The sequence below is a fragment of the Mesocricetus auratus genome, unplaced genomic scaffold, assembly GCF_017639785.1.
Source record: "Mesocricetus auratus isolate SY011 unplaced genomic scaffold, BCM_Maur_2.0 Super-Scaffold_100010, whole genome shotgun sequence".
Classification (NCBI taxonomy): domain Eukaryota; kingdom Metazoa; phylum Chordata; class Mammalia; order Rodentia; family Cricetidae; genus Mesocricetus; species Mesocricetus auratus.
Window position 1 is genome coordinate 16,371,910 of NW_024429194.1, and position 12,711 is coordinate 16,384,620.

At 49.2% G+C, this 12,711-nt stretch overlaps 1 long non-coding RNA gene across 1 annotated transcript; it reads right to left on the bottom strand.

The window, feature by feature from the left end:
* Window positions 1-3,231: 3,231 nt before the first annotated feature.
* Window positions 3,232-5,888, bottom strand: LOC121142731. Its single transcript, XR_005879788.1, has 2 exons — window positions 4,617-5,888; window positions 3,232-4,388 (listed from the first exon to the last, which is right to left on the bottom strand). It is a non-coding gene; the product is annotated as an uncharacterized LOC121142731 (long non-coding RNA).
* Between the last annotated feature and the right edge of the window lie 6,823 nt (window positions 5,889-12,711).

Here is a 12,711-nt window from a genome sequence, read left to right on the forward strand (position 1 = left end):
GTGTTTCTCGGTGTTTTGCGTTTCCTCTATTGAGAATTCTCTGTTTAGGTCTGTAGCCCATTTCTTAATTGGATTATTTGAGTTTTTTATATTTTCAGTTTCATGAGGTACCATCTTATTAATCGTTGACCTTAGTGCCTGTGCTAACAGTGTTGTGTTCAGGAAGTCTTTTCCTGTGCCAATGAGCTCAAGGCTATTCCACACTTAGAAATTGGCTGTTTTAAAATACCATTTCTGTGAGGGAATGAATTGGCATGGCAGATCAAGTACTAGCACTCCCTGCTTAATCATTTAATGTAGATTGGAATATATTTTCATCAATAATGTATTCATTAAATTTGTGCTTATTTCATTTCCATTTCACCCATACATCGTACATAAGTCAGAGATGAGCTGTATCAACACTGTGTATTTTTTTTTAAGAACCGCTTTACTATTTTTGGTTCCAAGCTCTTTAATGTGTAATTTTTGCATCTCTTGTCATGTGTAGAGAGAAGTTTTTACATATACTTTAATAAGTATTCTTATTCATGGAACTAGATAATTATCATTATACTGTCTGCAGCCATTTCATAATAAATGATGTATTGAAAATAAAACACTTTACATGGAAAAATAGACCATTTGTGGAGAACTACTGGTTGAGTATACTAAGCACCCATCCCTATTCTCCTCACCATCCCATCCCATCTGCTGCTGCTCCCTCCAGTTCCCCACAGTCCATAGCCACGTTACCTCTGGGATCTTCAGTTGATGAGAGTAGAAGAATGGAGAGAAAAAAATCCCTTCGCTGATGTAGGTCTCCGATTCTCAGTATAAAGTCACTGTTGCTTTGTAATGCCGAAATTAGCATCTTCTCACAGAGTCAGAGGAATGAATCTAGGTGCAGCATAGACACCAGTACAATGCAGAGCAAGTTGGAGCCTAGGTTCCTCCTCCTGCTTATTCTCTCTGCCTGGCAGCCCCGCCTGTTGCTCTACTGCCTAGCTATTGGCCATTCATTTTTTGTATCAGTCCTATCAGGTGCCTTAGGCAGGCAAAGCAACACATCTTTACATAGTTAAACAAATGCAGCATAAACAAATGTGATACACCTTTACATAGTTAAATATTCCACAATAATATGCCCTATTTGAGGAATAGTATTTCTACTGACATTCTCACTTTTTCCGTGAACATGCATGATGAAATGTGTCTAGGTGGTTTAAAGGGTGAATCTAAGTCAAATTTTGCACTTGGATTGGAATGTAATGAGTAAACAATGTAGTCAAAACCACAATGGGGCTGCTTTGAAGAGGCTCCCTTTGGTCAAAACCAGAGTGTTTACGGCAAAACCAGAGTGTTTATGGCAAAACAATGATGCCCATCAATTACAATGAATTGAAATTTCCCACCCTCCACAGTATCAAGAATGACACAGAAAGGGTGAGAGAAAGCCAGAGAGAGCTAGAGGGGGGAGGGGAGGCAAAGCTGCCTTTGGCAACCTATTAATTTATCAGTCTACCCTATCAAGGTTACCAGGAAAATGCTCCACTATACAAGTCTCCTATTGCCTATTACTGGTTTAAGCAGCAAGAATGATGATGTGCTTATCTTTTTTTTCCTTAAAAAAAAAGCCTTTTTTTTTTTTTGGTCAGGCAGAGGTGGTGCAAGCCTTTAATCCCAGCACTTGGGGAGGCAGAGACAGATGGATCTCTGAATTCAAGGCCAGTCTGGTCTACAGACTGAGTTCCAGGACAGCTCCAACTCTACACAAAGAAACTCTGTCTCAAAAAAAAAAAAGGAGTACTATTATCATTTTATTCATCATTTTTATGTGTAATGGGTTTTTACTTGCATGTGTGTCCATGTACCACAAGCACAGAGGTCAAAAAGTGTAAAGAGAAACTTTTTCCTTGTGAGAAGCCTTCCCGCCAGCCTGGTTCTAGAGCCGCATCAGTCCCAAATAAACACACAGGAGGCTATATTAATTATGAAGCTGCTGGCCTTGCTTGTTTCTTACTGGCTAGCTCTGACTTAAGTAATTACCCCATAATTGTTAATCTAAGTATGTCTCTTACCAGAGAAGTTTCCGGGCTTCCTACCCCATGGCGTTACATCTCGACTCCTGTGTTTCTCCTACCCAGAGTCCTCCTGGACTCCTAGTCCCACCTATCTTGCTTCCCTATTGGCCAACAGTGCTTTATTGACATAATCACAGGACTTCCCCCATCAAAAAAGTATTAGATTCCCTGAAATAGGGATTATAGATAATTGTGGGCTGTCATATGGACACTGGGAATCAAACCTACATCCTCTGTCAGGTAAGTGACTGTCACTTTCCTTCCAATCCTCCATTAAAATTTACCCAGTCTGTCCCAAGCCCCATAGCAGATTACTTGTCTTCCCTCTGTCTGCTTCCCTCTGCCTATTCCCTAGGCACTCCACTGAACCCCAGCACCCCGGATGGAGACAGCAGGATCTCAGACTCAGAGTGAAACTCTGCCTCCGTGAGTAAAGCGGAGCATGAGAAGGGAAACACAAGATGTCATCCTCTGGCTGCTGCAGGCATGTGCACCCTAACATGCATGTTCATATATGGCAAGCACACATCACACTAAAAATAAAAACACTCCCTCAAACAAAGCAAAAAGACTTAGTGTGGTGAGCCTTCTACCTCAACACCAGAAAACTTGAGGATCTGCTTGAGTTGGAAGCTAACTTGGGGTACATAGAAAGACCCTGCCACAAAATATATGGAGATGGACTTTCTTTGCACCACCAACTCTCAAATAATGACATGATTAATTATGAAAGCTTAGCCTTAGCTTAGGCCTAGCTTAGTCCTTATAACTTAAATTAACCCATTTATATTCATCTACATTCTGCCATGAGGTGGTTAGCTCTCCTCCATAACATATGTCCAACTTCCTCCCAGTCTCCCTGGGGACTCCCCAACCTCTCCAGATTCCTCCCAGAGTTCCCACCTCTGCCCAGAAGTCCCGCCTATCCTCTCCTCCCTAGCTATTGGCAGTTCAGCTCTTCATTAAACCAATCAGAAGGTGCCTTAGGCAGGAAGGAAGGACAGGCACATCTTTGCATATTGTGATCAAATATCCTTTAAAAAATATGTAAATTAAACATGACAAGGTTGGGTGTCCTGTCACTCCTTCGGAAGCAAGCTAGGATGGGGAGGGGGGAGCGCTGTTAGGACTAATTCTGCTATGATGAAACACCATAACCAAAAGCCAGTTGGGGAGGAATGGTTTATTTGGCTAGGAAATCGTCGTCTATGAAAGAAGTCAGAGCAGGAGCGGATGCAGAGGCCATGGAGCGGTGATGCTTACCAGCTTGCTCCTCAAGGATTCCTCAGCCTGCTTTCTTATAGAACCCAGGACCATCAGCCCAGGGATAACACTGCCCACAATTGCCTGGGCCCTCCCCCATCAACCATGAATTAAGAAAACGCTCTACACTCGTGCCTACAGCCTGATCTTATGGAGGCATTTTCACAATTGAGGTTCCCTCCTCTCAGATGACCTTAGCTGACAAAACTAGCCAGCACGGAGAGAATCTAGGGGGCATAAAAGGCAGAGGACAGGCCGTCCCTCCTCCTCCCCTTAAGAGGGTACCCCCTCCGGCTAAGATCCTGCCTCCCTCGTGATGAAGTCGCAAGGCTAAGCCGGAGCGGCACTTGATGGGAGGTAGGGGTGATGGGAGAGCTGCGAAGGTCACCTCCCTGAGCGGCTGTGGTCTTGAAGTCCGCAGAGGGCTGACGGGCGGAAGTGAACGGGGCAGATGAGTACAGTAACGTGGTTGTTTGTGCACACCCGATGCCGGGGGGCTAAGCCGCAGAGGATTCTGACCGTGACCCTGATGTGACCCTGACCCAGCCATATTTGCAGGGGTCAAGCCCTGACTCTGACCCTGCAGATGTAGTATCATGCAGCGGCCGCGTGCAGCTGGTCCACAAGTCATCCTCGCAGCAGTTCCCTAGAGACGGAACCATCATCAGGCCCGCCCACCCTGCGGTCCCGCCCCCACGCCATCAGCACCCCTCTCCCGCAGTTCACAGGGCCCCTGCCCGGGCTCCTGACGTCATCACGTTGTCCAGACCCGATTCCTTCGGGTCTCGGAAACCTCACGCTCCGCGCGGCTGCTCCCGACTACACATCGGCTCTTTCCGGCCGCCCTCCGGAGCGCTCGGCATCCTCTCACGGACACTCGGATGTCTTCGTCAATGCTCGGCGCTGCCAGCCAGTCTCGGTCTTTTCCGCCGCCTCTCGTTTCCGAACACGCTCGGCCGTTCCCGAGAGCACTCGGCTGTAAACTCGCGGAGGTCGGGCGTTTCGGCTCTGTTCATCCGTCTGCAGAGCCTTAAGAGCTCTCTGAAGCCTCCCTGATGGCGGCTGTGGATAAATAAGGGAACACAGACCCCAAAAGGCTTCTCCACAGGTGCCAACTCCAGCAGTTTGGCCCACGATACCCAGAATGGTTAGGGTCCACAAGTGCCGCCTTCTGAAGGCTCTGAACTACAATACCCAGAAGGCTTAGGGCCCTCACTGCCCTCCCCCCCAGACTTTGGACTACAATACCCAGAAAGCTCAGTCTCCCCTCCCCGGGGTTTGGACACTTACTGGAGCCTGTGGGGTCGCAGGGAAGCTAGCTATAAAACAAAAAACTCAAACGTGCAGAGAACACGAGCAGGTTCCGTTCTCGCCTGGACTTGTCCTCGATTCCTCGACGCTGGCGAGAGCGTTCAATCATGATCCGAGGTGCAATTTAGGGCTTGAGACCGTCGCGTGTCTGGTTCTCGCACGGTCCACGCAGAGTCCCTGCGGGGTCCTGAGTCGCCAGGTGCGGGAGGCCACACTGCCCAGCACCGGCGGTGACTACACGGAAGCCTCCGGGACGCTGTGAGCACAAAAACACCGCAAAATCTGCAATGTGCCGGGGCGCACGGGCTCTTTAACACTAAGATGTGCAAGCCGAAACGAGCGGCATCACCCGGAATGCATGCGCGCATCAGGACAGGGGCAAACCGGAGAATTCACGCCGTGGCCGCCACCCCAACCCTAACCACTCGCCTCCTTTGGGTGACGCTATTGTAAACAGAGATCCTCCTGCATCGACCTCCAGATTTCTGGAAGTACAGCCGCTCTGTTGACGACAAGCTGCGCCAGAGGACGCAGGAGTTGGCGCTTTACACAGTGGCCGAGCCCCTGGACACAGATGTGTTCCCTCGGCCTGTGCACGGGTGTCGGCGCGTCCGTCTACTGCGTACCCGAGCACAGGAGTCTGTACGCTGCCAGCTTAGCTGTGCCCCGGGAGGAGGTCACTGTTCCGGAGTGTAAACGCATCCCCCCCCCCGAAACGCGTCCCCGCACCTTTAATGCTGAGTTGCATTCCTAAACACAGGCGTGTGTGCCATCCTTAAATAGACGTAGCCCTGGCCCTGGCACAGCTGACGGCAGATTTTCCAGATAAGCTTCGAAAAATGTATAAACCGAACTCTACCCCTAACACTGACCCAAGACTTATCCCCAGACCAAACCCTACCTGACGCTAGCATGAGCCCTAACCCTAACCTAACGCTAAACCTAACTAACCCTAACCCCTCTGACAGGTTCCGCCGGTTGTTCCGAATGCTGCCACCAGGTGGCAGCCTCTGCGCGCCGTTGTTCGCTCCATTTGGCTTGTCTTTTTGGTCTCTGAAGAGTCTGCTGGTTTCTCCGGTTCGGCCACTGGATGGCACCATCCGTATGCTGTTTCCTTTTAGTTTTGCTCTTTTGGTCTTCAAATAGCATCTCCTTTCCTCTCTGAGAACGGAAACTTGCAGTCAAACCGATTGATGCCCAGAGTGATACCGCCCCCAAGCCTCGTATTTTCTCTCACTCGCACAATAGGGAGGTGTGACAGGTCTCCGGTGGAGTCATCTTCCCTTAATGGCCTGGGCTGGTCATAGTCATCTTCTACTCCATCAAGTCACCTAAATTTTCTCCTAACACGGGGACCACACACTCTAAACTCTCACCCCTTCAGTGTGTGCTACAAAATGCACCCCAAGGGTTTGGGGCGGAACGCGGGGATGTGTTCTCAAAGAGAAGGCTAGTGAAGCTGCAGAAGCTGTCTCTAAGGCAACTACTTAGAGCGATGGTGTAGCCCTTTCCTGATCTACAGTCCTTTTTCTACTTCAGTTCTGTATTTCCATGAGCCCCAAGCCCTGGCTGCCTTCCTGGAGTTCAACCTCCGGCCCTATCGCCCCACCTGGGATGGTTACCAACAACTCCCGACTCTGGCTACTTCAGAGCCAAGGACGGCTCTTTTGGCCTCAGCCACTGGTACCCATGCTGGAAGGCTACTTTAGAGGCGGCTTTCCCATCCACGTGTCCCGATTAGAACCCCAATAGTATGCAGGTTCCAAGGCCCTGAACACTTTTCACCAATACCCTATGACTGGACTTTGGGATGCAGCTCAAATCCTACTCATTGTCTAAGGATACTCGGGTTTTTCAAGGCCCAGAAGAGTCTCTCAGGGCATTTCTGGAGCAGTAACAAATTTTCAGCATTTCTACTTCTTTGATCCGATGTCTCCAGAAAATGACACAGCATTACATTTGGCTTTCGTCACTAGGTCAGCTCCGGATATCCCAAACTCCAAAAGCTACAAGGGCTCTTGCAGGGACGAATACCTCCCAGCTCGTCAGAGTGGCCCAAAAGGTTTACGATAACTGAGACAGTAAAAGGCAAAAGCAAGTTGTCTTGCTGACCCCTCCCCCACCCCTCCGGAAGTCAAGGATTGTACTGGCCAGTTCCAGTCAACTTGGCTCCATTTGTGTGAAGAATCTGTGGTATCTGGTCTGCCGGGGCTGAAGAGTCAGCTGTGACTAAGGAGAGAGCAGCATCACTGCAGTGAAATCTGGGAAGTGTTCCTTCAAGATCCCACACGGAAGCTGTGTTCCAGAGGTGGCCAAGGTTGCACCTTGTGCTGGCAGCTGACCTCGGTAGCAGAGGAGCTACCCAGGTGGCGGTGGTTTTGAAGGGGTGGAGGGGTCATGGAGAGCAGCTCGGCACTGTGTGGCAGGGCTGGAGTCCCTGAAGGCAGCCGGGGAGAGAGGCTATTGGTGAGAGTGCAGCCTGTTGGCAGCAGAAGATGCCAGCACTTTGGAGACGCCAAGGCTGTGGGATGATCACCATGAACAGCAGCCGCCTCAAGTGGAGCCTAGGAGACAGGCTGTGCGCTTCCAGGGCAGAGCCAGAGAAATGAACCAAGCCCTTTGCTGCTGTTGTTTGGTTTGGAGTTAGGGGGAGGGCTTGGTTTTGGTTGTTCTTGTTGCTGTGGTTTTTTTCCCCCAAGACAGGGTTTCTCTGTGTATCTCTAACTGTCCTGGAACTCACTCTGTAGACCAGGCTGGCCTCCTGAGTGCTGGGATTAAAGGTGTGCACCATTACCACCCAGCTGACCCAAGCCCTTTGAAGCAGCCCAGAAGGTGGTAAATAAATCTCGGATATTGGACATTGAGTTATTTATACTGTTGGAATTTGGTTTGTACTGTCCTGATTGTGCCTGTGTGCCCTGATTCTTTGTCTTAAAGTAAGGAAGTGGTTTACTGGGGCCCACAGTCAAAAGAGTTTGAATTTTAAAAGACTTAGGATTTTAAAAGAGCCTGGCCATTTTAAAGAGACTGAATTTTTAAGTGTCTGAGTGTTTTTTAAAGACCACAGCACTTTTAAAATTCGGAATGTTTTATTGTGATGCTGATATTGAAGAACAATGAAGGAAAGGTTATAGCTTAACAGTGATGTGTTTAAGTTGTCAAGGGGTCAATTGTGCCGGCTAGTTTTGTGTCAACTTGACACACACTAGAGTCATCTGAAAGGAGGGGACTCAAGTGAAAAAATACTTCCATAAGATCTAATTGTAGGGCACTTTCTTATTCAGTGATTGATGGGGTAGGGCCCAGTCCATGATGGGCAGTGCCATCCCTGGGCTGGTGGTCCTGGGTTCTGTAAGAAGGCAGACTGAACCAAGCCATGGGGAGCCAGCCAGTAAGCAGCACGTCTCTGGGTCCTCTACAACAGCTCCTGCCTCCAGGTTCCAGCCCTGTTTTGAGTTCCTGTCCTGACTTCCTTCAGTGGAAGGAAGCCAGACAAACCCTCTCCTTCCCAAGTCGCTTTTGGTCAGGGTCTTTCCTCACAGCAGTAGGAACCCTAACTAGGGCGGGCACCTAAGAGTCCTTGGCCACTGCATCGATGGGAAACCACACAGTTAAGTTTTTAGTAGACAATGTGGCAGAGGGGCAGTTACCAATAAAAAGATGCTAGCACAGGAAACCACAAACACAATTAAGGACAATCACCTCACACCTAAGAGAACGGCTGGGCCCCCAGCAGGTGACTCAAGCCGAACAGCAGCAAAGGACCTTGAAGGCATCATTCTTTAAAAGGAGCAAAAGGGGAGGTCTGTGTTAGAACGGGCTAGGATGTGGTGGAGACGTGGGATGAGGGGAAGGGGATGAGGGAAGGGGGAGGGGGTATTTGTCCCAGAGGGGCAAAGGACGGCCTCTGGGGAGAGGAGACAGCCGTGGCACGTGGGCAAATGGCGGTTTATAAAGGAAAAGGAGGAAACCCAGTGTAACGATGAGGTGTTTGATTTTAATTGGACAAGTTAATTAAGTGAGCCAAAGGGGGCTTCCGATTGCTGGACTTCCATAGCTGGACCTTGGTGTCAGCCTCAGGAGGAGGAAGTGACCAAGTAAGAGAACAGACCTCAGTGGCCAGCTTTAGGGATGTAATTGAACATTTATTTTTACCAAGGTAGAGGGAATGGAGAGAAGGGCAAGGCCTTGCAGAGTCGCATATTCGAGTGGGTTAGTGTCCCTTCAAGTCACATCATCCCTTCCCAACTTTATTTTATGACTGCCTGGTCACTTGTTAAACATTCACCACCCCCACCACCACCAACAACAACAGTGACCTCCACATTGGCAATGCTTCAGGGACTGTTCACGACCTTAACCATGGTCCAAACAGATTATGCAGTGTCTGGAAAACACCACCAAGCCTTGCAAAGAAAGCAGACGTTACTAGACAACTCTAAATCCCTCACTAATGCACTCCTCCCCACCAGCACTGATGCAAGTATGTGTTTGTCTTTAAAAGCCTGTATCCCTGAGCTTGGGCACCAGGAGACTTCAGAGGCGTGATCCCACTTTTCTTAGTCTGGCCGTCAATAAAAATGGGTCAGATTGGGCTGGAGAGATGGCTCAGAGGTTAAGAGCACTATCTGCTCTTCCAGAGGTTCTGAGTTCAATTCCCAGCAACCACATGGTGGCTCACAACCATCCTTAATGAGATCTGGTGCTTCTGGCGTGCAGACATACATGGAGGCAAGATGTTGTATTCATAATAAATAAATAAATCTTTAAAAAAATGGGTCAGATTTTAAATTGTCTTAATTAACGTGGTTGTCAATAACTACCTCACGTGAATTATTTCACCATCACTATTTTTCCTTGGAACTCCAACTCAACTCAAGTCTGGCCACATCTGCTTGGGACTCAGACAGGACCCCACCTGTTTACTCTCCTCCCTCCTCCTCCCATGGGCTTTGGCACCTTGCGAACTCAAGGGCATGATGGTCTAGCTCACTCAGGTCTGCCAAAGCCTCTCCTACCTCATAAAGATCCCATCTCCAGGTCCCTATTGGATCACTTTCTCCTCAATTTCCCTGTGATCATAGTTCTGTCAGGCCCAGCGAACTGGGGGCCATGCACAGATTCTCTTGTTCCCAGTTCCCTCAGTAACCCCGTCCCTATGTTGTTTTCAACATTTATGGGGACGTCAGATGGAGACAACCAAGTGTTTCTGATGGCTCTGGTAATACAGCCCACTAGGGACTGACTCCCCTCCACTGTCTCAGGTTGTATAGCCTCTGCCTTAAGGAGGGATGGGGAGTTTCACTGTTCAGGTTTTCTGTCTCCACAGAAGACAGACTGGTCCCATCTGGTCCCATGTCCCACAGTCTCAAGAGCCAAGCTTTGATGGGCTCTTCCATTGTTTGTTTAAGTCTTCCCCAATTCCAGAAGCCAGGCACTGAACATTCCCTGGCAACACTAGTTTTGTCTTTTCTTTTTTTCTTTTTTGCACAGGACCATTATTGATGTCTACATGCTGCATTGTAGAATGTCCCTGTTTTTCTACCCAACGTCAGACCCTCAGGGTATCATCCACTGCTTTTACCATGTTCTCCTCCTCTTCCCTCTCTGGATTTTTCCATGGCTTCCAAGTTCTTAGATCCCAAGAAGGGCTTTAAGCATTGATCTAACCTGTGCTCAATTTTCCCTCTGACCCCCAAGCCCTCAGAAGCATCAAGCCAACACCTCTATCTCAGTCTCTTACACATCTAATTTATTTGCCAAATCAGAGGTTAATGCAGGGAGTGCTGCCGAATCTCCCTTTCCTGTCACAGTTGCTCCTTTAAACAAACAAGTTCCTGCTTAGCAGCCGCCTTGGCCTCAGATGCATTTCTAACTGCACACACAGAAGCCAGGCAACCTCTGCTGTGGCTGCCAACAATCTCCACCCTTGTATGCTAATCTCAAAGACTGCAAAGATTCCTCTAAACCTTTAACTGTCTTCAGGACATCTCCATATTCACCCAATAGACGCCACTCATCAGGTAGGCATGCCAGACCATTCCACACAGACAAAGACTGCTATCCTAGGATTCCTCCCACAGACACTCCCAAGCCTGATGCCTCAACCTTAGTTGCTTGCCTGACTACCCATAGCACAAAGCATGCAACTGCTCACATAGTACAAAGGCAAATTACACCTCACACGGGAAAGAACAACTGTATAGGAACTTCATCCATAGATAATCCCGGCTCTGTTCAGATGCCAATTACGTCGTGTGACAAAACATTCCCCAGAGAGATGCTGCACAGACATCTACTCACCCCAGACAGGGAGCCCACAACAGGCCAAAGTGTGGCATGCCCCCACAGTGTAATGTGGACAGCCAACAGGTTTGACTGCAGTTACTTACAGGCGTATGGGTGAGGGATCACTCATAGGAGCAGAAATGACTCAAAGGCAGCTGCATCACACAGCACAGCCTGCAGGAAGCTCAACACGCCAAAGAGTATCCTTCCTACTCACTTCCAGGCAGCGGGTCTTGTCTCAGCCTCATTTGCAGCTAGTCAGTTTCAGGGACTTCCGGAAGCTATCTTGAGTTGTTTACCTTCCTGCTTAAGGAGCTTCCCCGAAGGATGGAATGTTTCAATCAGGGAGGAAACTGTTGCACAACAAACCCTCATCCTCTATCACTCATCCTGACCCTGAACTGAACCCTGATCCAAACCATAACCTTTACTCCTAAACCTGGTCCTAACCCTAAAGTAAACCCTAACCCTGACAGAAACCCTTACCCTGACCGGGAGGGGATCTTCTGCAGGGCTTAGCTAGCAAGACCTCATGGCTCATTTCCTAGAGCCAGGATGAGCCCCTGGGGAGGGGGACACAGGAGCTGATTAAGATCAATCAGGCTTTTGGCCAGGTTGTGAATGGGAACTGACTGGCAGGGATGAGAAGCTTTGAGACAAGCTGGGCGATTGGGGGGGTGGCTTTGGACAATTCTCCATTCCATTTTACAAAGTTATCTAAATCAATTTAGATATCAGTATTGGAAGTTTCCGATTTGGGCCAGCAGTGGCCATTGTTCGATGTATATTGAGGCCAGATTTGGATCAAGAGTTGAGTACCTGTGGTGGTTATGAGGTCTCCCAAACGGCGCTCTGTAAGCCTCACCCCAGACAGGCTTAGGATGTGTCCTTTGGTACTGATAATTTGTAACCCATAGCAGATGTAGGACCAAGGTAAAAATGGGGGTCAGATCCAGCTGCCCACGGTATCCCCAAGTTTCAGATTGGCCAGATGAGCCTAGAAAATTAGGGGGCATCCTCAGACTCGTACCTTCCAGCAGTGAAGAGGTCGTGAAGCCTGCAGAGAGCTGTTGGAACTCTCAACTGAACGAATCTCAAGTCGAGACTGAGAGAGGCTCCCATGAGCCCCTGAGACCAGGCACCACCAAGTTAGGTCCCGTGAGTTACCCTGTCCCGACATTTGTCTGTGTTGGATATGTGGTCTGGTCAAATGGAGAACACCAACAAAGCAAAACAACAGTGAGAGTAGCAAATGGCCAGGACAAGTGAAAGATGGCTCCCTGGGGGAGGAGGACAGCCCTGCCAGGCCTACCAGGGCCCAGGGCCCGAAAGCAGCTGAGACAAGGGAGGGCCAGCAGAGGGCTCGAAGCTGCCTGTGGACCCCAAATGTCTTCCCGGTTTCAGCACCAGAGGTTAGATTCCTGAGGCAGCATAAAGAGACAAGAGGCAGAAGGAGGCTGGAGTCTGACATGAATAGATGAGACTGCTTGTTAGCCCATGGGAGGGGCAGGCAGCCTCTCTCCTGCAGAGACGGAGGTGGTCTGCAAGGAGGAAAACTAGCTGGGACCCTTCACGGAGCTTGGGGCTGAGGAAATTGATGCCACTGTGGGGACTACACGGAGGTGCGGTCCTCTCTTTCTGGGAAGCGTTTTCCTCAGGCAAGACCAATTATCGTGGAGAACAATTGCCTCTGCAAACACTCCTATCTGCATTAAGCAAGGCTGAGCAAGGCCATCTGTGAACATGGAAACACTGTTTACCACAGAGGCCCTCTACCACAGTGCCT